Raw genomic sequence first — 24,052 nt, forward strand, 5'->3', positions numbered from 1 at the left:
ACCTTCACTTTCTTTGGGAAATTCTCCGAAAACTAAAGTCATCTGCAGGAAAAATAGGACACTGTAGGTATGAAACACACTGAAGAATTCAATTGCTAGAAAAGCTTGCTATGAAACTAGGAAAGATGCATTCAGAAGCAGGATTAAGTATATAGGATGAGTGAGAACCATATGAGGAGCAGAATTAAGTATATAGGATTACATTTTGGGCTCATTTTCCTATATTTATTTCTTTTACTGCATAATTCTGCAATATCGTTCTTTTTCTACCTAACTTTACGCGCAGTCCACAAACTGTGTGGCTCTTATTTCACAGCCATTTCAAGTGGGCTTTTAATTGCCCTGAAACGTCGTGGATGCAGAAGGGGAAGAATTTAATACGTGCAAGCTCCAAGAGTTTCCCGGCCCTAAAAATAGCATCCTTCTCAATTTCAAAGAGTGCAGTATTTATCTTGAAGGTCTAATGCATAACCTTCGTCATGAAAATACTATTGAACACAATATCTTTAATGAACTGGCGCGCTGATGGAACTGCACCGGTACTGTGCTCCCATGTGTTGTCTTGCGCTTTAAAAGAGGTTAGCAACAATAAAGAAAATAGAGTTGAGGCAACAAGAGCATCCATTCACACGGTTAAGATCTTGAGCTGATTCTGCGCAAGTTTTTCGGAAGAAACTTGGCATGTAACGCCGGTTTTTGGTTCTTAGAAAAGGAATACAAGAAAACGGTTTCGATGTCCCGCAACCAACACAGAGTAGTAACGTAGTTCTGCGAGCATTCTCCTCGTATGCGGGAGGCGTGGGGATCGGTACGCAGTGCCATCTGGTGCCCACCATTGATACAGAGGGCACAAACCTTATGCCGGCCTGGAGCTCAGCATCTCTTGGCGGAAATGCTAAGAATATGGGTCTATGATCTCATCTATTGTAGTAAAAGTGCTTTTTGCGTTGGCACTGTTTGGCCAAATGATGGTCTTCGGCCATAAAAAAATGTCATCGCCAGCACTGAACATGCTATATTACTCCGCTCTCGCAGTATTCTCTCCACTCCTTCCTTGATAACCACACTCCAAATGGTTGCCGTGGTATCGACCTTCCACTTACGCATTCCTACTCTCTCGCCATACAATCCTCCTTCCACGGTATCCCTCTTCCTCCTCGTTCCAGGGTAACTATCGATCACGTGGTGTCTGTGGCAACCTCCTTACGCCTGCGCCTTAAACTCTCGCTAAACCTTCTCCCTTCCACGCTAATTACCCTCGTAATAAACTCTCCTCGCCGTACGCTATTCCTTCCATAGAAACAATTCCCCGGTTGACAATTCCAATTTTCAGCCCTCTCGCCACATCCTCCTCCTTTAAATGAACTCTCCTTCCAGGGTAAATGCACTGCGGGTACTTCTCGTGGCAACCAGACATCGGCTGTGCCTTCTAACCCGCTCGCCATATTCTCCCATTTTTTGCCGTAGCAGTCCTCCCGTTAGGGATTCATCTGCTCTCGCGATACCCTCTTTTTTTTAGGGTAACTACCCCCCGGTAAATTACAGTGTTAATAACCCACCAGTTACGCATTGCTCCACTCATGTCAAACCCTCGTCCTAAAATATCCATGTTCCGAGTCGTCGGCATGGACAATCACCATCGCTTACGACAAATACTACTACTACTACTAGTACTACTACTACTACTACTGCTGCTGCTGCGACTAGAAATGCTGCTGTACTACTACTACTACGACTCGACACGCAGATACGATGGATGAACAGATCTCACTTTATAAAAGAAATCAGCAAAGGGAAGCTAAATTATGAATTTCCGAGTGTGGTAATTGCCTCTTCAGTTTAGTGAGATTTTTGATATTCCTAATTTACTTCCTTGCTAGCCAAGCTGCAAAAAAGTCGACAGTCTATTCTTCAGTGTGTAAACCTCTGGGCACTTCTAAGCCACGCATTTTCCTGTGTTTATTTGTAAGGAATACTGGCGGGTGATTTTCGGCGTTTGGGTCATTTTCTTACACCGGTGTTTTTCGCCGATTTCTACTGTGCAACAGCTGAAAGTGGTTCCTATCGGCAAAAATATTTTTCCTCGATGAGAAAAGTGCCATAGACGAGAATACCTTCATTTTTTCCCCTCATTGTTGTATATAGATCCGCGCTGACTAACTCGTTAAGGTGCTTTTCTGCTGACCCGGAAAATGCCGGTTCAACCTTGGCGCGAGGTGGTGGAAGTTATCCGGAGAATCATCCACGGCGTCGCTCATAGCCTAAGGCGCTGTAGGCAGGTAAACCCTTGAACACCTGAAAGCGACCTTTGTGAAATGCGCTCAGGACATTTGGTCGCAGAATTCGACTAAATGATCTTGTATAAAAGTATTACCCTGCTTGTGGAGGCAACACAGAAGTTCGAAGAAGCGTGCTCAACTTGAGTACTTGAGGTTTGAAAAGACGCTAGGGTCTACAGAGGCTTGTAGCGCGCATTTGTTTTGTTATGTAAACAATTCAGCGATGATGCAAGCACTCAACCTCAAGATGCATGTTCGGAGCTCCGGCTGAAGCTTCTGGAGGCTGTATTCTTATCCCACTGCAAGTCTGTGTACCTCCTTATGGTGCTCAAAATGCATCCGGCAACTCTGTTTAGAAAGTTTCATGATTTGGGTGTAGATTTAAGACTCAACTCTGAACTTCGTTATAGTTAGTGTTCTGCGGGATGATCTAAAGGAACCTCTGTTATTTGTAGAAAGCTGTAAAATGCAATTATCTATTCTTAAATCTTCTCGCCCTCCCTCTCTTATCCCTTCCCTTTCGGCTGCGGTTGAAGTGTCCGCCGAGATGTGAGACAGATACTGCGAAATTTCCTTTCCTTAAAAATCCTATTTTCGTTTATTCAATTCTTAAATGCCTACATAATAATAATAATTATTATTATTATGTAGGCACTTGGTACGCCTGGGTCGTCTCGGCTAGGGCGTAATCCAGAGATTCCGTCTCTCAAAATTCTGTTGTCAAGTTACGAGAGGTGCTGAACTTGCGGAAAAGAGTTTACAAGGGGCACATTTTACACATTTACAAAAAAAAGTAGAGTGCGTTAGCAACATGAGCAGAAAAGAAGATGCCCGCACACATGCCGTCCGACTATATCTGGTCTAGATCCCTAGACGTGAAATATCGCTTCATTATTAATGTCCAATCAAATGGTCACGCATGTTGTCCTGGTGAGCCGCGCACGCAGGACGCCGCACCTTTGCCCTCTTCCTGCTTACCCAGTGGCCAAGGTCCCCTTTTCCGCTAGCGATGTCGATATGTCAACCTCCCAACAACACCAGTGACGTTGTAGATGCAGCAACATGGATAACATGCCTTGGTCGCATTACAAAGGGTATCTGCGGTACCTTCCCCAAGACTGGAAATTTTCGTAAAAAGGTATGTCTTTTAAAGTAGTTTAATCGAGGAGACCTTATCATCGTTATTAGCACCAAACAGCAACGCGCTGCCCTTGTTAGTGCAATTTGTACCTCAGTAACAAAGCCAGCAAAAATCAAGGCAGATTTGGAAGACTCCCGCTATGTTCTTACATTCTTAGTGGTAATTTTTATTGCCTTCGAATCAGGAAGACTGATACGCAGCCATGTCTTGAAGTCATCCAAATATTTTTCAAACACCACCGCTTCTTTCCTTACTCTGCTCTATAATCTGCACTGAGAATGGTAAGGACGTAACTCATAAGAATGACGAGGATGGTCGGCAGCTAAAAAAGGCTTTCCAATTACTTCAGAGTTATGGACCATGCCTTCCTTAGTACCTTGCAATTTTCAAATATTCAAAATATTTTCCCATGAATGTTCCGCATGAATTACTGCGAAGAAGGCATAACTTTGCCTAGCGTATGAAAAAATGCATCATTGCGTTTTGTCAGACAATACTGAGTCGAGCCTCTCGCCAAGAGTTGTCAGAAGCTGCGGCGCTAAGTCAAACTTTTCCATCATTTATAATGTCTTGAACTAGCGATGTCTCCGCTGAGAGCCCCCCTTAATTCTTTTCATCACTGTGGCTTATGTTTTTGAAAAATTCGTGCATGTTTTGCTATTTTTTTGGAGCATTGACACCACCGCGAGAGGAGCCAAAAATTCAAATCTCTTTAATAAACCTTAGAAAAATTTCAAAATTTCTCAGAGTGGGCTTTCTATAGGAGACATCAACCTTGCTACTCAAGGTTAGGAAAACTCTGAACCCTGAAAAGAATTAATATAGGACATATGACTTCTTCTTGGTGTAAATTTATCTCTGTCAATGAACCGGAATCAAGCAGCAGCAGGAGGGCTCTGAAGAGTGGACAGCTTTAAGAACGGAGACCGCCAACCTGGGAGGAATTTTCACGCAAGACCTCCAGTGAGCTGTCAGCAGACGCACCTGCAAAGAACCATCAACGTGGCGCTAACAGCCTGCGTGCGGCCACTGCTGTGGGTTCGCGAGCGGAAAGATCTTCCGTTGTTTGCTAGAGAAAAAGTTCGCCGACGAATAGTTTTGGCGAGGCGGATCCTGCGTGTTCACGATCGGTCGGAGATAATCCTGCCATTGGGGTAAGGAACCTTGTACCCCGTGCAAAGTGGCTGTGGCTGCAACGCTGTGAAGATGGAATCCTTCCTACGGTGGGTGGTGACCCAAATTCGGCGACCTTTCCAGAAGCTGATCCTTCTTCTTGGCTGAAATCTCCTCATGTGACCTTGAAACACGAGGTACTTCAAGTAAATCGTGGGCAATGACCGATGCGAGGAGGAAGAAGAGGAGGAAAGACAGGGAGGTTAACCAGACGAATAGCCGGTTTGCTACCCTTTATGGGGGGAAAGGGGTGAGGGGAGAAAAAGATGAAGGGGAAAAGACAGTTGCAGGAAATTAAACTCACTATGCAAAGTCACCGCCTATCGTGCAGGCCAGAATTCCTGAAAAAGCTGAGCAGTGCATTGGAGGCCTTCACCGGCAACGATCGCCGCGGCCAGTGGCCGAGAATCATCGTTTCCGTCAGTGGGCGCAGGTCTAGATGCTCCAGTGCATGGCAGACAGAGAGACTGTCTTTCGGCGCTGTAGGCAGGGCGTTCACAAATAATGTGGGCTATAGTCTCATCACACAAGCAGTTGGCACATGCAGGGCTGTCAGCCATACCTATTAAGATGGAGTAGTTCTTGGTGAAAGCTACACCAAGCCACAGGCGACACAATAATGCTTCAAGTCGTGGTAGTCCGGATGGAAGCCGAAGCTTCAGAGCTGGGTCCAAGGTTTTTAAACGCGAATGCAAGAATTGGCCTGAACTCCACGCGCCAAGCGTGATGTCCCGCGACAGTGGTCTAAGCCTACCCGCTGCGTCGGCTCTTGAGATGGGGATGGACACACAATCACCATCATGGTGAGCAGTTCGCGCGGCCTCGTGCGCGCGGTGGTAGCCTGCGATGCCGCTGTGTCTTGGCAGCCATTGGAAAACAATATCTTGCCCCTTGTTGATGGCTGTGTGGTGGAGCTCTCGGACTTCCGCGACAAGTTGTTCATGGGACCCATGACGAAGAGCAGATTGTAACGCTTGGAGGGCTGCCTTTGAATCAGAAAAAACAGACCATTGCTGGGGTGTTTCTTCACTTATATGCTCAATGGCGACACGAATAGCAGTAAGTTCTCCACCAGTCGATGAAGTCCGGTGTGGTGTTTTCACTTTCTTAACTATGGTCCTTACGGGGATGACTACGGAGCCCGAGGAACTGGCAGGGGTCACTGAGCCGTCGGCGTATACATGCAGTCGGTGTCCGTATTTCTCATGCAAATATTCTAGATGGTCTGTTTTAGTGCTTTCGTCGATAAATAAGCCTTTTTTTTGATGCCCGGTATGGAAAGAAGCACACGAGGTTGGTGCAGTCCCCGTAATGAAGAAGTCGGTCCAGAAGCTGGTGTAAATTGGTTTGGGAGGAAGTCGCGATGGGCATCAATAATTTTCGCAAACGATGTACTCGGCCGGTTAGCAGGAAGACTGGCAAGATGGCGTGCTGGAGTCCGATCGAGGTGACGAATATGCGCTCTCAAGGCTTCGATTGTGACATAGGCAGTCACTGGATTCTCCTGAGTGATGAGTACTGTTGCGGCTGTAGACACGCATTTTGGCAGTCCTGGGCACGTTCGCAGAGCTTGAGCCTGAACACTATGCAGGCATTGTATGTTCGTTTTCCTCAAGTTTCGTAGTGTAGGGATACTGTACCGAAAGAATCCCATAAATAATGCGGTCTACAGCTCGAGACGCGACTGCACTGATGCTCCCCACGACTTCCCTCCAAGAAAAGAGGGAACGTGAACGATCGATGTCAGTCGCCTTTTCATGTACGAAACATGTGGGCTCCATGTTAGATTACGATCGATTATTACTCCAAGGAAGCGATGGCTTCTTTCGTAGGGTATTGTTGACCCATTTGTTCGTACGGGGCAATGGGATATGCCCTTGCGCGTAAAGACAACAGCGGAAAATTTGTCAGTAGAAATCTCCAGGCGTTGCAGGCTGAGATAGGCCGCAAGATTGTTTGCCGCCTTTTGAAGCATTGCTCGAACTTGTGGTCGCGCAACTCCGGATGCCTAGATACAAATATAGTCTGCATAGACTGAGACTCTCGCCGACTGTGGTAGTACATAGACAAGGCCGACAAGCGCAAGATTGAAAAGCGTTGTGCTGAGTACTCAAACCTGTGGGACCCCACGGGAAGCGTAATGTGTAGATGTTGTTCCGTCCACAGTCTCCATAAGTAGTGATCGGTGGGATAGATAACTACATATCCAGCAGAAGATGCGAACACCAAGTTTTGCAGCTTCCAGAGAGTCCAAAATAGGTTGATGAGTGACGTTATCCTACGCCCATTTAACATCCAGAGACAACGTCGCGGTCAAAAGCGTCAGATGATTCTGATGTTGAACTGATGACACCAGGTCAATCACGCTATCAATAGACGAACGTCCCCGCCGAAACCTTGACATTACATCTGGATATATTTGATAGCGCTCCACACCTCACTCAATTCGCGTAACATCCTTTCAATGAGTTTGCCCACGCAACTAGCCATTGCGATTAAACGGTATGATGCTAGGTCAAGCGGCGATTTTCTAGGTTAAACGACTGGAACCAGACGACTCGATTTCCACGCGTCCGGAACTGTACCCGCACACCATGATGAGTTGAAGATGTCTAAAAGAACACGTCGAGCCTCCTGACCAAGGTTTGCAAGTGCAGAGTATGTAACTCCATCGGGCCCCGGCGATGGAGTTACATACTCCGTCTGCAACCGGCCATGGCCAAGACCGTCTGCAACCGGCCATGGCGGCGTCTAGTTCTTCCACGGAGAAAAGAAGGTCCATTCGCGAATCCCTAGATCTAGGCACTTCGCTGCAAATCAGAGTTGTTGATTGGTTCCTGGGACCTTCTATTCTTGCGCAAAAATCTTCACCAATCTCCGTTTCGCTACGTCGTTGGTGAACTGCGAGAGACTTGAATGGTTGGAGCTGCTGAGATGTCCGCAAATCAAGCACCACACTCCAGATGTGTGAGAGAGGCTTTCGAGGATCCAGTGATTTACAGAATGCTTTCCAACGGGGAGCCTACAAGATCTGAATTATGCGCTGGATTTCTTCTGTGTGCGCTTTGCCTCCCTTAAGTCGTGCAGCGACAATGTGCGCCTGTATCTCCTCTCTTCTCTTCGTAGAAGTGATCGGAGGCGCTGAACCTACACATAGAAGTCTGTGAACTTTGGTATTGAACTGAAGAAGCATCTCTCGTGTTTCATAGATTCCTCGATGGGCTCTTTAATGCATGTTGTAATGTCTTCTCTGCAGGCTTCTTCCATAAAGGTTTTAAACATAGACCAGTCTATTCGTTGCAAACGTTTGGCAGATCTGCATAAAGCAAGACCAGGAACAATTCTATATGTGGGGATGTGGTCCCTTCCATGCGTTTCTACATCGGCAAACCACCGGACGCGTCTCGCAAGGCACCGAGACACAAACGCCAAGTCTACACAACTGCTGTAAGACAGCTCACCAATGTGCGCTGGGGAACCGTCGTTAAGACATTGTAGGTCGTGGTCAGAGGTGAAACAGACAAGACTGCTTCCCTTCGAATTCATCCGGATGCCTCCCCACATGGCGTGATGCACATTAAAGTCACCAGTGACGATCCAAGGCCCAGGTGTTGCAGCCAACAAGTCCCTCAGTCTGTCCGCGTCAAACCTAGTAGTTGGAGATAAGTACGCGCCCCCAAGCGTAAACGCAGGGTGCGCCTTTTCAGCTTTATACAGACGTACTGGTTATGGTCGTGAGGTGGAACCGTATGGTGCACATAAGTAAGCTCGCTTCGAATGCAGAGGATGACCTTGCTATTTCCCCTGTGCGTGGAGGATGCAAACGCATCATAGCCAGAAATTCATATGGGATTCTGTAAATTGGGCTCACAAATCACAATGATTAGAAATATGTGTGTATTGACGTATTCGAGAATGTGCGAAATGCGGGAATTGAGTCCACGGGCATTCCACTGGAAAATAGATGCTTCTCTGACTTGGCTTTCAAATGGTAACGCTGGGAGAGCCATTGTGTCTGCTACTGAAAAGCTGCAAGAACTGGATTTAGCGCGTCCAGTACCTGCAATGCATTCCGTGCTGCTGGCGAGTGAAAGCTGGACAGAATCACACGCATGGCGTTCATAACGGAACTCGAAATGGCGAACACCGGCAGTTCCTCACCTAGGGCTGGATCTCTGCCTTGGACTCACTCGGCTGTAGGCGTGGAAAGTGGGGGCGTGGTGCCTGCTCAGACAACAAGGTCGAGCTTGGCTTCCACAATAGTGGCCATGTCACCTCTGAAGCAGGAGCAGTGGGGCTTCGTTGCCGCTGTCAGCCTTTTGTCTAGCAGATCGCTAACGACGAGAACGACGCCGACGCACCGTGGCTGCGGCCTCTCTGTGCGTTGAATGGTCTCGCATCATTTGCTTCAACACCGCCCGTTCTTTCTTCAGGCGGGGAGATACTTTCGAAGAAGCGTCATGAGGGCCACAACAGCTGGCGCACATCAAGAACGTAGCGCGGCAACGTTCACAACTATGTGGTTCAGAGCTGCGCGGGCACGCTATGGTGTTATTACAAACACCACTTAGATGCCCAATTTTCATACACTTCCGACACTGAAGCGGCTTTGGGATGAATGCGCGAACTGCATGTCGAAATTGGCCAACCTTCACGTACGATGGAATACAATCGCCCTTAAATGTGAGCTTGATGCACCTTGACTTGCCGAGGCGCTGAACATTGGTTATTTCGATGCTGTTCGTCGCTGGTTTAATGAGTATCGGCAGGACGGAGTCTGAGATGTTCGCATCGATGTCGTAAATGACGCCAGCGGTTGTGCCATTGCTTTTAAGAACAAGAGAGCAGACGGGGATGTCTCCGATCTTCTTGATGGTGACTACACTTTCCAAGGCACTCCGCTCCGTTACTTCGATGGCAAGCAGGTTCCTTTGGCTTTTGATCCTGACGTCCTTGATCACCCCCGGGAGGTGAGTCTCGAGAAACACCGACGTAGCTTGTTCAGCAGGTTGAAGTTGTCGGTGGGCGTTTAAGGCGCAAGCAGGACTGTATGCGCCGATGCACCACGCGTCGTGATCACGGTAGATGTACTTGATGAGGACGAGTCCTCACTCTTACGCAGTCTTCTCTTGGCTTTCTTGCTCATTACTGGGACGAACCCGTCGTCCGCCGAGGAGTCCTAGCTTGTGGCTGAGTGCAGCACTGTGGTCTGGCTGCTTGCCTCGCTCGATTGGTAGAAGCGCTTCCTCTGGGCGGCAGCCGCCGACCCACCGGGTTCCAGAGGAGGCCTCATGTCCTCCACTTCCATCGCCATCCCGAAGAGGGAGCTGCGCCTCCCTGATTGCGAGAACAAACGATAAAACTTCAGAGGCAACGAGATAGCGTTCTGGTCTGCCGATGCAAAGAGGGCATGTTATCCATTGTGCTGCATCTATATCGTTGCCGGTGTTGCTAGGAAGCTGCGACATATCGACATCGCTACCGAAAGAGAGAACCCTTCTGAACGCCTTCTGAAGAAGCTCCGTACGTCCTCCCACCGTCTGCGGCCTCCTGGAAACCATGCATGAGTGTAGCTCAGCTAGGCACTGACGCTAGGCTTAGTGCCTCCGCTACCGCGCTGGCGGAGGTAGCTCTGCCGGCGTCTCTCGTGACAGCACCTGCCACGAAGTCGACCCCTGATCCGCGGCGCCACGTACAGCTTTGTGCTCCGGGTTCATCGGCAGATGCACCCCTCCAGCTTTCCCGAAATGCCGAACTGCTCGTAAGTGATCTGCCGCCAGGGACAATGGCCATCAATTCTACACCACCTTATGGGCCTCAAACCGCACGGCATGATGAACAGGGAATTCCAATGGACTTATCGGCACTTCTACCCGTGCAGAATTGCCCTCGTGCAACCCACAAGCGTCCCTCAAACGACAGCCAACCGATTCCAGCTTCGGAAAGTGATCGCTCCCAAGGTAAGCGCACTTGTCTTACAATCGAGAACTCGGTGGAGCCTACACCCAGATCGTCTTCTTACAAAGTGACCATTAAATCACTGGCCAACAGAAGCCTCACGGATATACCAAACAAGATTTTACAAGCTAATTTGGACGCGTGCCTCGGAACAAATGGTTTTCGGGGCTTCACAGCCAGGACAAAGTCCAACACCATGGCAGTGCGGCTTCCGAATCTTACCGCCGTATAACGACTGCAAACGCTCACCAGTATTTCACTAACAATTTAAAAAAATTCACTAACAGGCGAAACCTCAGTGCCAGTACAAGTGTATTTAGTTGAAGGCTCCGACTTGCAGTCTGCGTCGTCTACAGTGTCGATATCACTGACGATCAAATTGCACCCCAACGTGAGCTGTACTGTCCCAGGCACCGTGTCATCCAGGCCCGACGCATGGGAAAGGGGCGCTCTTCCATAGTCACCTTGCAAGGCCCTCTGACACTACCAGCCCGTCTGTACTATTACGGTTGTATTTTACGGCCTCGGCCATATAAACCGAGTGCGGTATATTTCTATAACTGCTTTCGTACTGGGCATATGCGCAAATCCTGCCCTTTCACTTTTGGCGGTGAAATTACATCGGAATAGACAGTGTCTTATCGATGCGGCCTTTGTAAATCCGACTACCACGAGATAACATCTCCAAGCTTTCCGACAAAACAAAAGGTAACACAAAAGGCTCGTCGTCGAATGACTAAGCATTGGCCAATACATGACAGTATAACTTCATTGCAGAGATACAATCGATTCGCAGCTCTCCAGTGGGATGACGACGAGTGGCCGGAGCTCCCTGAGCACACCTCGCATGATCCTTCAGCTTAGCAGCCTTCTAACAATAATGTGCGAAAAGAACGCCTCCGAAAACAACCAACAAAGCAGCGCAGCGTGCCTGAACTACCGCAGGACGATATGGCCGCAGTCGACGAACAAATCGCACGTCTTTTAGCGGAGGTCACCAAGCTCCGGCAGCACCGTGAACTGCCCGTTCGACGTAAACGCGCAGCGGAATCGTCCGCCACATCTGTCAATGGCGCAGCAACATCGCCTTGCTGCCGCCCACCAGTGTCATTTCCTGCCGCCTCTTCTCAGATTACCGCAATGCCACGGGACAACTCCGCGACTTTGCTTCGGTTTATGGTCAACCAGTTGTCCAACCTGGCATTCGTGATTCTGCAGCGCTTAGGCTAGTAACTAGGAATGGCAAGTTCCAATCGTGCTGGTGTGCTACAGTGGCACTGCAGAGGCATTTCCACGAAGGTGGGAGAGCTCAAGACCCGACTACAAATTCACAAGCTCCAGGTATGGGTCATGTTGCTACAGGAAACAAACGCTTTGCCATCGATTCTAGGCTTCCGTGCCTACATGTCTCCTTCAATGATAGACCGTCGTGTACAAACTGCTGCTCCACCGGGAAAGGCGGCGGTGGATGTGGACTAAGTTTTTTCTCATGTACGCCTTGCTCTCGAAAACTGGTGCACGTCGTATCGAGAGGTAGTGCAGTGGCTGCTAAATTTAAGAAGGGAACCATTGTGGTCGTTTCATTTTACGTTAGACCAGCCGTTGGTGCTTCCTCCCATATTAATTTTGGCTGGCTAACAAGTGTCCATCAGCAGTATCCCGGGTGTCCGATTTTAGTCGGAGGCGACTTTAACGCCCCTCACCAGGATTGGGGGTACCCCACTTCAAGCCCTCGTGGCAGGCGTGTGCGGGACGCCTTCACGGATGCCCAATTTGTGCAGCTCAGCCATCCTGTGGCAGCAGCACGGCCAGTGCGTCAAACTCGCAGTGCTTCCTATGCTCCAGACTTGACGTGGTGGTCGGGTCCGGGTGCTCCCTCCTGGCACATGGAGCCAGACTGCTGGGGAAGTGATCATCACCCTATCATCATCGGTCTTCACAACTCACATTTCCGACCTTTACGCTACAAATGTTCTGTGATCAACTGGGACAAGTTTAGCTACTGTATGGACAATCTCTCCTCAGACTCTTCGCCAATCCTTGTTGAGTGCATACAAAAACAGCGCTCAACAGTGCTAAAACTACCACCTGGACTGATGTTGGTCGACCGGCACCAAACCTCGGCCTTCTTAACTTGTGGACGGCACGCCGTCAAGCCGAGCTGGCTGCTACGCGAGACCCTTCTTTGTCGCAGGCTCGCACGCGATTGGACTATCTTACAGCTAAGGCACGCAAATATGAACGCGACCTCTCTCGACGGCAGTGGCATGCGTGGTGCGAACAATTTTCTGCAAAATCCTCGAATGCCTCTCTCTGGCGAACATTCCGTACAATAGAACGCGGTCGCCGTTCGACTGACGCAGCAGCAACCGCATGCTTCGCGGCTAACTTGTCGACAGATGATTTCGGCAAAGAAGCAGCGCGAAAGTTTTTCCCAAAATACGATGCTGTGCCTTCTTCAACGGTTGGTTTAAATATGGCAGGCATCCCAGCACATGCATATCAAACGCCGTCTGATGTCGACGTAGATGGAATTGCTTGTCCATTCTCTATGCCTGAGTTGCTGGCTGCAATAGATTATGAGAAACGAAAAACAGCGCACGGCCCGGACAATATTCAGTACGAGGTGTACAAGAACCTGAGTAGCGCTGCACTCCCTCAAATACTAGACACCACAAACAAAGTATGGTTGGATGGCGCAGTGCCCGAGAGCTCGAAATCCGCTTTCGTGATTCCTATCCCGAAACCAGGAATGCCTCCGACGGACCTTGGCAACTTGCGACCTATTTCCTTAACTCCTACGCTGTGCAAGCTGGCGGAGAAAATGCTAGCCACACGATTGTCATGGTGGCTAGAGCAGCAGGGTTTTTATCATCCTGCACAAATCGGCTTTCGTCCATATATTGGTACAGAGAACGGGTTGGCTGTCTTGGTATCTGCAGTTTTGTCATCTACCCGCAGCCGCAAAGTGCGGACCGTTTTAGCGATGGACGTTGAAAAGGCATATGACAACATCAGTCATGCAGCCTTTCTGAACTCCATTGACATGCTCCATCTCCGTCTGAGAGTGCGTAGTTTTGTCGAATCATCTTTGGAAGGCTGAAAATTTGTAGTATGCCTCAGCGGCGAAGCGGTCGGATCATTTGTTCCTCTCTGTGGCGTGCTCCAGGGATCAGTATTGTCGCCGACGTTATTTAATATTGCTTTCATCCCGCTGGCTTGGCGCTAAAATGACATCCGTGACATAACATTTCTTCAGTACGCTGACGACATCACGGTGTAGAGTATTCACCAAGATCTCCGTACTCAGGAGGCTGCCCTTCAATCTGCCTTGGATGTTACCTCTAATTACGCATCATCCATCGGATTTCAGCTATCCGTGCATAAAACTACATACACGTCAGTGGCCAACAACTCGGGACGCCATAAACTTGCTGCAAGTCCAATTCGTGTTTGTCTATCAGGCAGCCCACTACAGGAAAGTCCGAGTATTAAAATCCTTGGCTTAATGATTCACCAATCAGGATCAGCGACTGCATGGCTTTCTGAGGCAAAAAGGAAAGCTATTCAGACTTTGGGTTTGATTCCAAGAATTGCTCCTAAAACTGGTGGCGCAGGTTCGTTCGTTGCGCGGCGATTGGTGAGGACAGTTCTTCAGCCACGTATTGTTTATCAAACTCTGACGACCCCCCATAATGCGCAGGTCCACACGGGACGGAAAGGCAAAGAGACACCGTATGGCTCAGTTTAAACAAACATATAGTCAATGATTATACATCAGAGCCTGGGGTGTCCGGGCTTACGTGAGGACGTCTTCATGGGGACGATGGAGGGGCTCCGGAGTTAAGCTCGAACGGTTGCTGGTAGAAGCTGCACGCCGTCGGGCTTCGGCGCTGAAGGCCCCCTTGGCGAACGATGTCGTCCTCAGCGTTTTTTCTTCCGTACTCCTTGTCGATTTTTATATCCTCTTATCCCCACATTCCCCAGGGTGAGGACGCCCACGCCGGAGTGGGAGGGGCTTAGGGCTTTCACTTGGGCGCACAAACACCACCGCACTTATGGTCTCGCCCCCGTCACGTGTTGAGTCCGAGGGAAAGAAGGTTGTCGTCGAGGTAGCGTCGGCTGTGGTAGACGGTCTCTGACGGTTCCCGCGGGTCACCGACCTCCGTTCTCCATCAAATGACACTCGCCACTCAAGGCCGGAACGCGAGGTCACTAAAAGGCCGGGAACGTGGTCCCTTGTCCTGGGATGTGCTCAGGAGGGTTGGTGATGATGCCCGCCGTCTTGTCACGGGGCCAGGCCCGCCGAAACGAGGCCCCTTTGTCCCCGGAACGGTCACGGTAATTGGGGAAGATAACGCCCGTCTCCCCGCGGCGGCGGCGGTGGCGTTCGACACGTGCCGACACTATGGACAGGGGGTCCGGTTGTGATTAAACCCCTTCGTTTTGATCGTTCACTCTCAACGAGTATGGCTCCGTAATAGGACGCAGCTGTCACCTGGGTCTTTTCCGTGCGGTCCATGGCGGCAGGCCCGAAAGCAAATCCCACTCAAGTTGCTTGCAGCCATATACAGTAGAAACATGTGTGCTGGCTGCTTCCAAAACGAGACCGGCTGTCGCCGATCTCCTCTCATCCAGCTGAATTGTTTTCCTTGAGTGCTTTCGCCGCCACTGGGGGCTCCGTCTACGCCGCGCCGTCGAACGCGGACCCTCGTAGCACACACAAGGAACGTCACAAAACCCAATTTCCACATCTTGCAAGAACCCAATTGGGATCGCCTTGAAGCCATGAACCGAGAGGCTATGAGGACCATTACGTGCCTTCCACGCATCACACCGGTCATAGCTTTACAAGAGAATGCGCAGCTCGATACTATTGATGAGCTGGTGCAGCAGCGCTGGGAAGCGCGCAGCTTTAAGGCCAGTCTATCGCACTCCACGCATGCACTGAGGACTTATGTAACGTCACATTTCATTCTTCAGCCGCCAACGCCAATTCTTCCCCCATGGAAGTTTGTACAGCTCAGCGACAAGCCAGCAGATAATCGCCGGCCAACATCTGCTAATTCGGCTTCGTTGCTCCGCCATAATTTGAGGAACAAGATGCTAGCCTGCCTGAAGGATCCAGTGTTATCTACGTAAACGCAAGCATACAAGACTGCAAACGAACAACAACTATCTACTGCCCGTGCAGACCTGCTCTGAATCAAACCTCTTCGTTTCAGCTTACGGAACCCCCTTCGTCCTTTTGTGCTGAGGTCGTTGCAGTTCAGGAAGCACTCTGCTCCGTGGCCGACAAAACTATGCTCCCTGCGACCCGCGTTGTCATCCGCACTGACGCCCTTCAATTTGTCCGGTTGTTAAGACGTGTTAGCCGTTGTCCAACGATATGTCAGGACATCCACCGGCTCGCGGCACGCATCCCGCAGCCAGTACGTATTGAGTGGGCCTATGGGATCTGCTGACCGATCAAATCCAGGCAGATTTAGCGACTCGCCTTGCGAATACAAACTCATCACCGCCTCGGCTGCTTCATTTCGGCAATTTTTATTTCCTTTCATCAAGAAAGGAACTCCTGCGGCGCCGCACATATGCTCTCATCCCTCCGTATGCGGTAACCCTCTCCCGCGGTCTTCCTTGTGCAGAGGAGGTTGCGCTTAGGAGGATCTGGGTCTGGGTTGCCCTCACACCAGCCGTCACTCGGAAGTGGTCTCAGTACCGAGATTTGTTTCCTCGGCCATGGTGCCCGATATGTAAACACGAGGACATTGAAGCCGGCATACATTACTTACTGTGGGACTGCCCAGCTCTCAAGCCTACAAGATTCCGGCATCTTATGGCAGCAGGTCTTTCACCAAGCAACCCTGCTTCATGCATTACCTTGACGCAGGGACCACACCATCGTTCTCTACTGGACTTCATCAAACTAGCTAACCTTTTTCCTTTCATTTAATCTCTACTACATCATTCATCACACCTTCATCCATCATTGATGCACTGGGGTAATAAATTTCGCTTAAAAAAACTACAGTATTTGCAGTAGCTGTATTCACCAGAACACATCATTAGATATAAATTCCCCAGCAGCGGCCACTGAATCTCGCGTAACCCATTTGTAACCGTGCTGTCACATTTTGAGACGTTAGCTCTTACTTATCACGTTTCGAGGTATCGTGGGGTCTGCTACCACCCTGAGATCACAACGCCATCTGTGGCAGCAACTAGAAAACAGCACATCTCGCATTGAGACTTGTAGCGCCATCTACAAGAGCATTGTAGAACAACCACCTGCCGCGAGCCAATGATCACGTCATGGTCCAATATGGTGGGTAGAGGTGTAACTATGTGAGTATGACATCAGGGGGCGAAATGGCGGCCTTACTTAGATTTTTTGAATCCAAGATGGCGGCCATAAAATTGGTTGTGCCCTCCTTTCTCATCCAATATCCTATGACGGGTAGGAAAACGGTCCCGTTACGGGGCCGCTATTCATGTATGCATTCGTTCCGCTATATATACTCCGACAACAAAGGGCACCCATCCGGGCACAGCTGTGTACCGAGCTTCGTAGGCAAATAAAACCGTAAGAGTTAGGGTTTAGAATTGAAACCACAATTAAATAATAGGCAAACATTGTATGCATGCAATTAATAATTGAGGCATTACCATATCGCACCGCAAGCCGAATTCTGGGCCGACCTTGACCCCCCTTCACTTCCCAAACGAAGCGAATTCCGTTTAGGACGTATCTGGAGGGAATGTAACTCCACAACGGGTACACGTACATCGTAATTTCTCCGATAGATGGCGCTAGGCGGCAGCCGTGCACGCGTAGCCGAGCTTGGTGGCAGTCCACCCCGTTTCAAAGGGTATTATGTTCCGTTTCCCGAGACGAGCGGCGCGTTCTTCTTCGCTTTCTTCACCTCGTAAACCAAGCAGCGAACGCTCGTTGCTTTAACGTCCTCCACACGGTAGCGGACTTTTTTCAGAGATTTCGTAGATGGTCACCATGCCCTTGCATGCGGCAATATAAACAGGGATTACTTTCAGGCATTAAAAAAGAAACAGGGTTAATGCCAACATTACAAACTAATCAGAGGAGCATGCAAGGAAATTACCTTAAATAAAATGAGAAAGGCTATGTGGTACATAGGATGTGTACAGACAAAGAGGCTAGCAAGAGGAGTGCTTCTTTCGCCACAGTCGTTCATGATTTATATAGCATGGATTACATTTAAGGTAGCCTAGTGTAGAGCAAAGTGGTTCTGTGCATAAACTCTAAAAACTAAATCTAGCCTGATCTATTTCGCGCTTTCTGTAAGCAGAAAATGTTGACTATTTTAGGGTAACCAGAACAGCGACAGTCCTTCAATAAATTCGTGGGGGGAACAAAGGCAACTTTGAATTTTAATTCAAGGTTGTAAAATGTAGCGCTACAGGAAAGGAACAGTATCAATAAAAGTGCGTCAAATAGAAACCGTAGAGAGGTAGGAATGCCGGGGGTGTGGAATAATGGAATAGAATATGGATTATAAAGTAGTTGGGAAAGAGAAACAAGGCAATATTGAAGCTTGTAGCACTTTGGAGATATAACGAAGCAATTCGAAGACAGTGTGGTGTTATATTTTTTCGTAGTGAAAACGAGTAGAAATTTTACGAAAGACAAAATAGACAATAGCAGAAAAAGCGAATTTGGCACTAAGAAAACTTCAGAGAAAAATGAAAAAAATTGTATATAATTTTTTAATGATCTCTATCAATGCCCTCTTATAGAAGGTTTCTTGGAAGAAATCCTCTGTGAGAATCTGGATTATCTCGTTATGAGAATCCGGCTCCTCTTTGCAGGAAAATATAGTCACACCCACAGGCACACTAACTTGTCTTGAAGCAGCCGCTGCCCTCAATACCTATTTTACCACGAGTGCAGTGTACGATCAGGATAATGAAGAAGAAAAAAAATGGTTGATAACCGCGTGACGATAGTGAACTCCATGGTACTCACACTTATGTACTCCTTACAATATCAATAAACTTACTAATAGGATTAGAAATGGCGTTGCTTTTGGTTTTGATGAAATTGAAGCAATGCGAATTAAACTTGTGTCTGAAATCTTACCCCCCCCCCCCAATTACGCAGATATAATAAATAATATGGTTGGGACTGAAATATGCCCTGACTCGTTTAAGATAGCTCGCAGCTATCCTATTCGCAAAAGTGATGCTGAAGGAGACATAAGCAACTATAGGCCAATCTCGGTGCTGCCTGTTCTATCGAAGTATTTGATGGAGTCATAAATATGACAGTAGAAAAATTCTCCTCAAAATATGGTGTAATCAGTGATATGAAGTTCGGATTTCAAAAACGCAAATCTACCGAGGACGCGCTTCTCAGTATCAAGCGTGACTTAACTTCGAGCACGTTTTACACGCTAAGATTGTTTATCAATGTACGGAAAGCTTTTGACTCAGTTCGTCACGATGTGCTATTAATTAAACCGAAAAGATACGGTGTTCGCGGCGTTATCCTTAAACTGATAGAAAGTTACTTAAGCAAGAGGCTTCAGTATGTAGGCGTCCACCAAGAAACGACTACAAAAATATTAATTAAATATGGAGTTCCCCAAGGTTCTATTCTTGGATAGTTATTGTTCCTAGTCTGTATTAACGATATTCGTAGCATCCATAATTCTCTTAAACTAATAAAGTACGCAAACGACACGAATATGTTGTTCACGCACCCTTACGAAGCTTCAGGAAGGTGTTAATAAATGTATGGAGTCACTTTCCGACTGGTTACACGCTAACAGGTTACAGTTGAATACTAATAAAACCAAACATAACATATTCGCTCCAACTAATAAGCCAATGAACAAAAATAATCATTTTTCCTTTCGGGGTACTCAATTAAAGAAGAGGTAAAGGAAAACTTTCTGGGAGTATAGTTTCTAGAAAACTTGCCTTTGAACACCCACGTTGATAATCTTTCTCTGGACCTAAGTAGACCGCTCGGCTGCCTATATAGAATAAGTTCACTTGTACCTTTGTGGCTTAAAATTTCTCTTTATTATACTCTCTTTTATTTCCGAATTTCCTGCTGTATTTTGGTTCAGGGTACAACCCCCAGTACAAATTACCTTCATATACATAAGTTACAGCAGCGCGTACTTCGGTTACTTGAAAGGCATGCAGGACACCCACCAGACTTATCAACAGGCCCACTGTTTGCGAAATATTATCTGCTAAGAGCTGATGAATTTTCTTGTTTCATGTTATTGCAGTATGTACAAAAACATAAACTTCACGTAAGTAGCGGTCCCGCTCAAACACACTCTCTCGCCCTTCGGAGGCAAGAGCGCAGAAATCTTTGAACGCGAACGAATTATGGCAAACATTTAAATTACCAAATTTCGGTGCTTCCAAATAAAGTGCCAGACGATGTCGACCTAAACAAATCAATGAAGAAAAACACGGCAAAAACACTGTTTATTGAGAAATAAATTTGCTACCAGTGACTTCTCTCTTAAAGTCGTGTGTAACATCTGTAAAACAGTGGTCTTTTACGGTGTGTTTTGAATGCCGCCTTTATTTTCTTAGTCTTTTATTTTTTTCTCCTTTTTATATGTACATATGTTCGCCACGATGACTGAGCTTTTCATCTGTGTTCATATTTTTTTCCTCTTTTCATCTTGTCACAACTACGGCGAAAAATATGTAGTACATATTTGTGTATAGTGATATGTACTGGATCCAGCATGACATAGAACGGTGTAGAGTGCAATAATAAACGTGTGCGTGTGTGTGTTTTTTTTTTCTGTAATGCTGTCGAATCTGCGCAGAGGAACGGCCTCGTCAGGCTAGTAGCCTTTAGCTTTCCTTTCGCTTTTCCTTGTATTGAAAAGGAATCAACAAACAATCAAATCAAATAAAAAATCTGGTTTGTAGAACCATTGAGGGAAGAAGTAAGTATGAAGAAAATAATTTTTCGTGAAAGCCGCGATTGACCCGCCGTGGTGGTTCAGTGGTTAGGGCACTCGACTACTGATCCGGAGTTCCCGGGTTCGATCCCGAACGCGGCGGCTGCGTTTTTACGGATAAAAAACGCTAAGGCGCCCGTGTGCTGTGCGATGTCAGTGCACGTTAAATGTCCCCAGGTGGTCGAAATTATTCCGGAGCCCTCCACTACGGCACCTCTTTCTTCCTTTCTTCTTTCACTCCCTCATTTATTCCTTCCCTTACGGCGCGGTTCAGGTGTCCAACGATATATGAGACAGATACTGCGCCATTTCCTTTCCCCCAAAAACCAATTATTATTATTATTATTAATATTATTATTATTATTACAAGCATCAAAAGCATGTATATTTGTGGAACACGCCAATCAGCGAGGTGCTTAAGACGAATAATAATAGACAGTTTCAGCTGAGCGTTTTTACGGGGAGCGGTGAAGTGCGGACGAGCGCAGATACCACTGCGCATGCGCACGTCGCTGGGCCGGCCAGCGTTTTCACGGAGCGAAGCTTACGCCCGCTGGAAAGCCCTCTCCAGCGGAACGATAGGCAGCGCGCGAGCGTGCGTAAGATCGCGCGGGCGTGTATGGGTATTCAAGATGGCAGTCGCCAATTCGCGAATGTGCGTGAAAACAGCTGACTCGTTTTGCTTCGGCTTGACTTGACTAGCACTGCGAACATGTTCTGTTTAACAGACTGCTCTTTTGTACATCTAAAACGCAACACTTACCAAATAATTAACTAAGAAAACAGAATCTACCTTTAATAACCAGTTTCAGCTCAATATTAGCAGGCTTAATTGATATTCTTTTTACTCTAACTCAAATTGTGACCGATAGGAGGAGCAGCAGAGCAAGCGACTCTACTCCACGTGAGAAGACGGGCGATCCGCCCAGCTAGAACTATTTTCTCGCGCGCCTCTCCGCTGGTGTATCCGCTCGCCCGCTCCGCCCCGCTGGCCGTAAAAACGCTCGGCTAAGACGCGCGCTTTCAGGCCAGCATCAACTATTCGAATACTGTGTACTTTTGTCAGATCGCTGCTATGTCTGTAATGTAATGAAACATACCATGCAAAAGCACGCTCACTGTGCCATACTGCGCTTTATTCGCATGTCTGATTAGGCTTTACTAATAAAAGTCAAGTGGTTTCTGCTCTTTTAAAAAAACATCGCTACGTGTGCGGCATATATGTGGTTAGAAGTCAACGAGCCTATAACTTGTTTCCAAAGAAGTACCTCTCGAAAAGCAACATTTTAACGCCTCTTTAGAGATAGTTACTCGTATTAAAGGAGATTTCTACTCGCAACAAAATAATCAATGGCAAGTCTCTCACAATTTTTGTCAAGGCTATTCGTATTCATCTCCCGAAAACAAATGATGCGTAGAAAATTTACTTACCAAGCATGTCTTATTGTTATTTATTGCTTTACTGCCATTTAAGCAGTCATTATTTATACAGTTCTTCCACTAAAAGAAAAACAGGTGTATTAGATACTCAAACACCAAAAATCATCTTTAAAATATAACGAAAATTGTGATTAAATATTTCTGGCTTATGTTCCACGCACACTGAAAAGCTGATCGTCGAATCACGTGGATCATAGTCTGTTAGGCAATCAGCGGCTAATATCCCAGTAAAGTTGTAGATCTCTTGTAGGCCTACTCGGTTCTTTGTCTTCTTCGCAACATAGGTGCCCACCGCCAGAGACGGTTGCTTGATTTGACTGTTTTATATACAAAAATTTGCATTACAAACAAGTTGATACATAAGAGACAATTTAAGCGCCAACAACGTTAAACAACAAAACAGAGGAACTGGCTAACAATAGGGGAGGCCCCTACTTGGTATAGCCAAGATGAATTACATCTGACCGTATTCCAGAAACATTTTACAGGGCTTCGGGGCCCGGTTTTAAAGACCTAAAGGCCCGGCCCACATTCAGTAGCGTCCAATCTTGTGAAACTATAATATGATTGGTTAAACAAGTGTGTGGCCAGCCCTCCAATTTCCGCAAGATACATAACCCTCTCTCTAAAGTAAACAACACAAAAATGAGCATCAAATTGAGTTCCAAAAAAGAAAAACCTATTTCCTCAGAAAGCGCCACAACCAGTGGTCCACAGGTTTGCCTGCCCCGCCCGGCAGCCTTTTCAGTATTACCAAAACATTCTCTCTCGCAGAACAAGAAAATCAATAACAAACACACAACAGTGCCAGCACGTGCAATCTATTTCTTCGAAGCTCGTCAACCTTGGCGCCGTCCCGCAATTAGAGCTCTCATCAGGCTCCGGCGCGCGACTGTCTACTCGATCCCGAGTTTCCCAGTGGGATTCGCGTTCTTGTGGGCATATGCAGGAATACCAAGACGGCTTAGCTCGCCCCATGCCTACCGGCTAGCTAACGCCTCATCTACCCGGTCGGTGGGGTTATCTCAAATCTGGCCGTCGCTGCCCATTTGTAATTTTTATTGCCCCCCTCCTTGAGAAGACTGCCATTTTTCAAAATCTTCCAAGCGAGACGTTCGTTGCAAGGTCGCGTCGCTTCTGGTGTCTGTCAATACGAGGGAAACGTCCGGCGCGAAAGAGCCTTGGAGAACAAAGCTCATGGCCGCTGCTGCCCGGGGTGCTTAACCACAAGACGGGCGCTTCTTTTCAGCGCGTCCCTCCGCCGCCCGTCGCCGGGGTGAGGGGGGAGTTCAAAGGAAGGCTGCAGCGGTGGGGCGCCGAGACCGGCGGACCAGTTGTATTCCCGCGCATCACCGATCCCGTACAATCCTCATTATTTTGTACTTGTTTTATAGGTGTTCAAAACAACATTTCACCATGCAGACAAGGTTTAAATACACACCCTTTGCTATGTTACCGCTAAACTGCCAATTTGAAACAGTCACTGTTTTCTAGTACGATCATGTATTTATATGAGTATGAAATTTGGAATAAGATTTCAGAATTCTTGAAGACGGTTTCCTTTTCATGAAGCATAACTCATAAAACACCGAGCTGCTGATGCAGTTGGTCACATATATACTGATGCAATGTGTACAAGTGTGCTCATGACCGGCCATCAATAATTGCAACAGTTGATAATTTATACCCAAAAGCGTGTTACTCCTATACAAAATAAATTAGCAGTCATATGGTGACAGATCTGCATAGATGAAGTTACTAGTGCATCCCAAAAACTGTGCATCATATTCAAGAAAACAGTGTCTATTTGAAAATTGCTGATAGTAAGTAGAAAAGAAGGCTCTAACGCAGCGCGGCAACTGTTCGAACATAATTCTAAACCTGCAATTTTTCCCTCATCGCATTTTTTTGGAAGAGGAAAAGCCTGGGGCGTTCTCGCGCATTGCCCAATATCTTATACCTTGCGGCTGTGCATTGTCTAAGTGTGTATATTAGCTTATTAGTGGAGCACGAACAAGCAACCTGAAGATAACAGAAATTCACTCACGTTTGGAAAGGAAGACCTTGGCACAATTAATGGATTGGCT

The 24,052-nt window shown here is 47.5% G+C and overlaps 1 long non-coding RNA gene across 1 annotated transcript; it reads right to left on the minus strand.

Annotated features, from left to right (window-relative positions):
* On the minus strand, window positions 1–24,052 carry LOC144118636 (uncharacterized). Its single transcript, XR_013312084.1, has 3 exons — window positions 24,013–24,052; window positions 21,957–22,025; window positions 1–42 (listed from the first exon to the last, which is right to left on the minus strand). It is a non-coding gene; the product is annotated as an uncharacterized LOC144118636 (long non-coding RNA).

Source organism: Amblyomma americanum, chromosome 2 (genome assembly GCF_052857255.1).
Source record: "Amblyomma americanum isolate KBUSLIRL-KWMA chromosome 2, ASM5285725v1, whole genome shotgun sequence".
Lineage (NCBI taxonomy): Eukaryota > Metazoa > Arthropoda > Arachnida > Ixodida > Ixodidae > Amblyomma > Amblyomma americanum.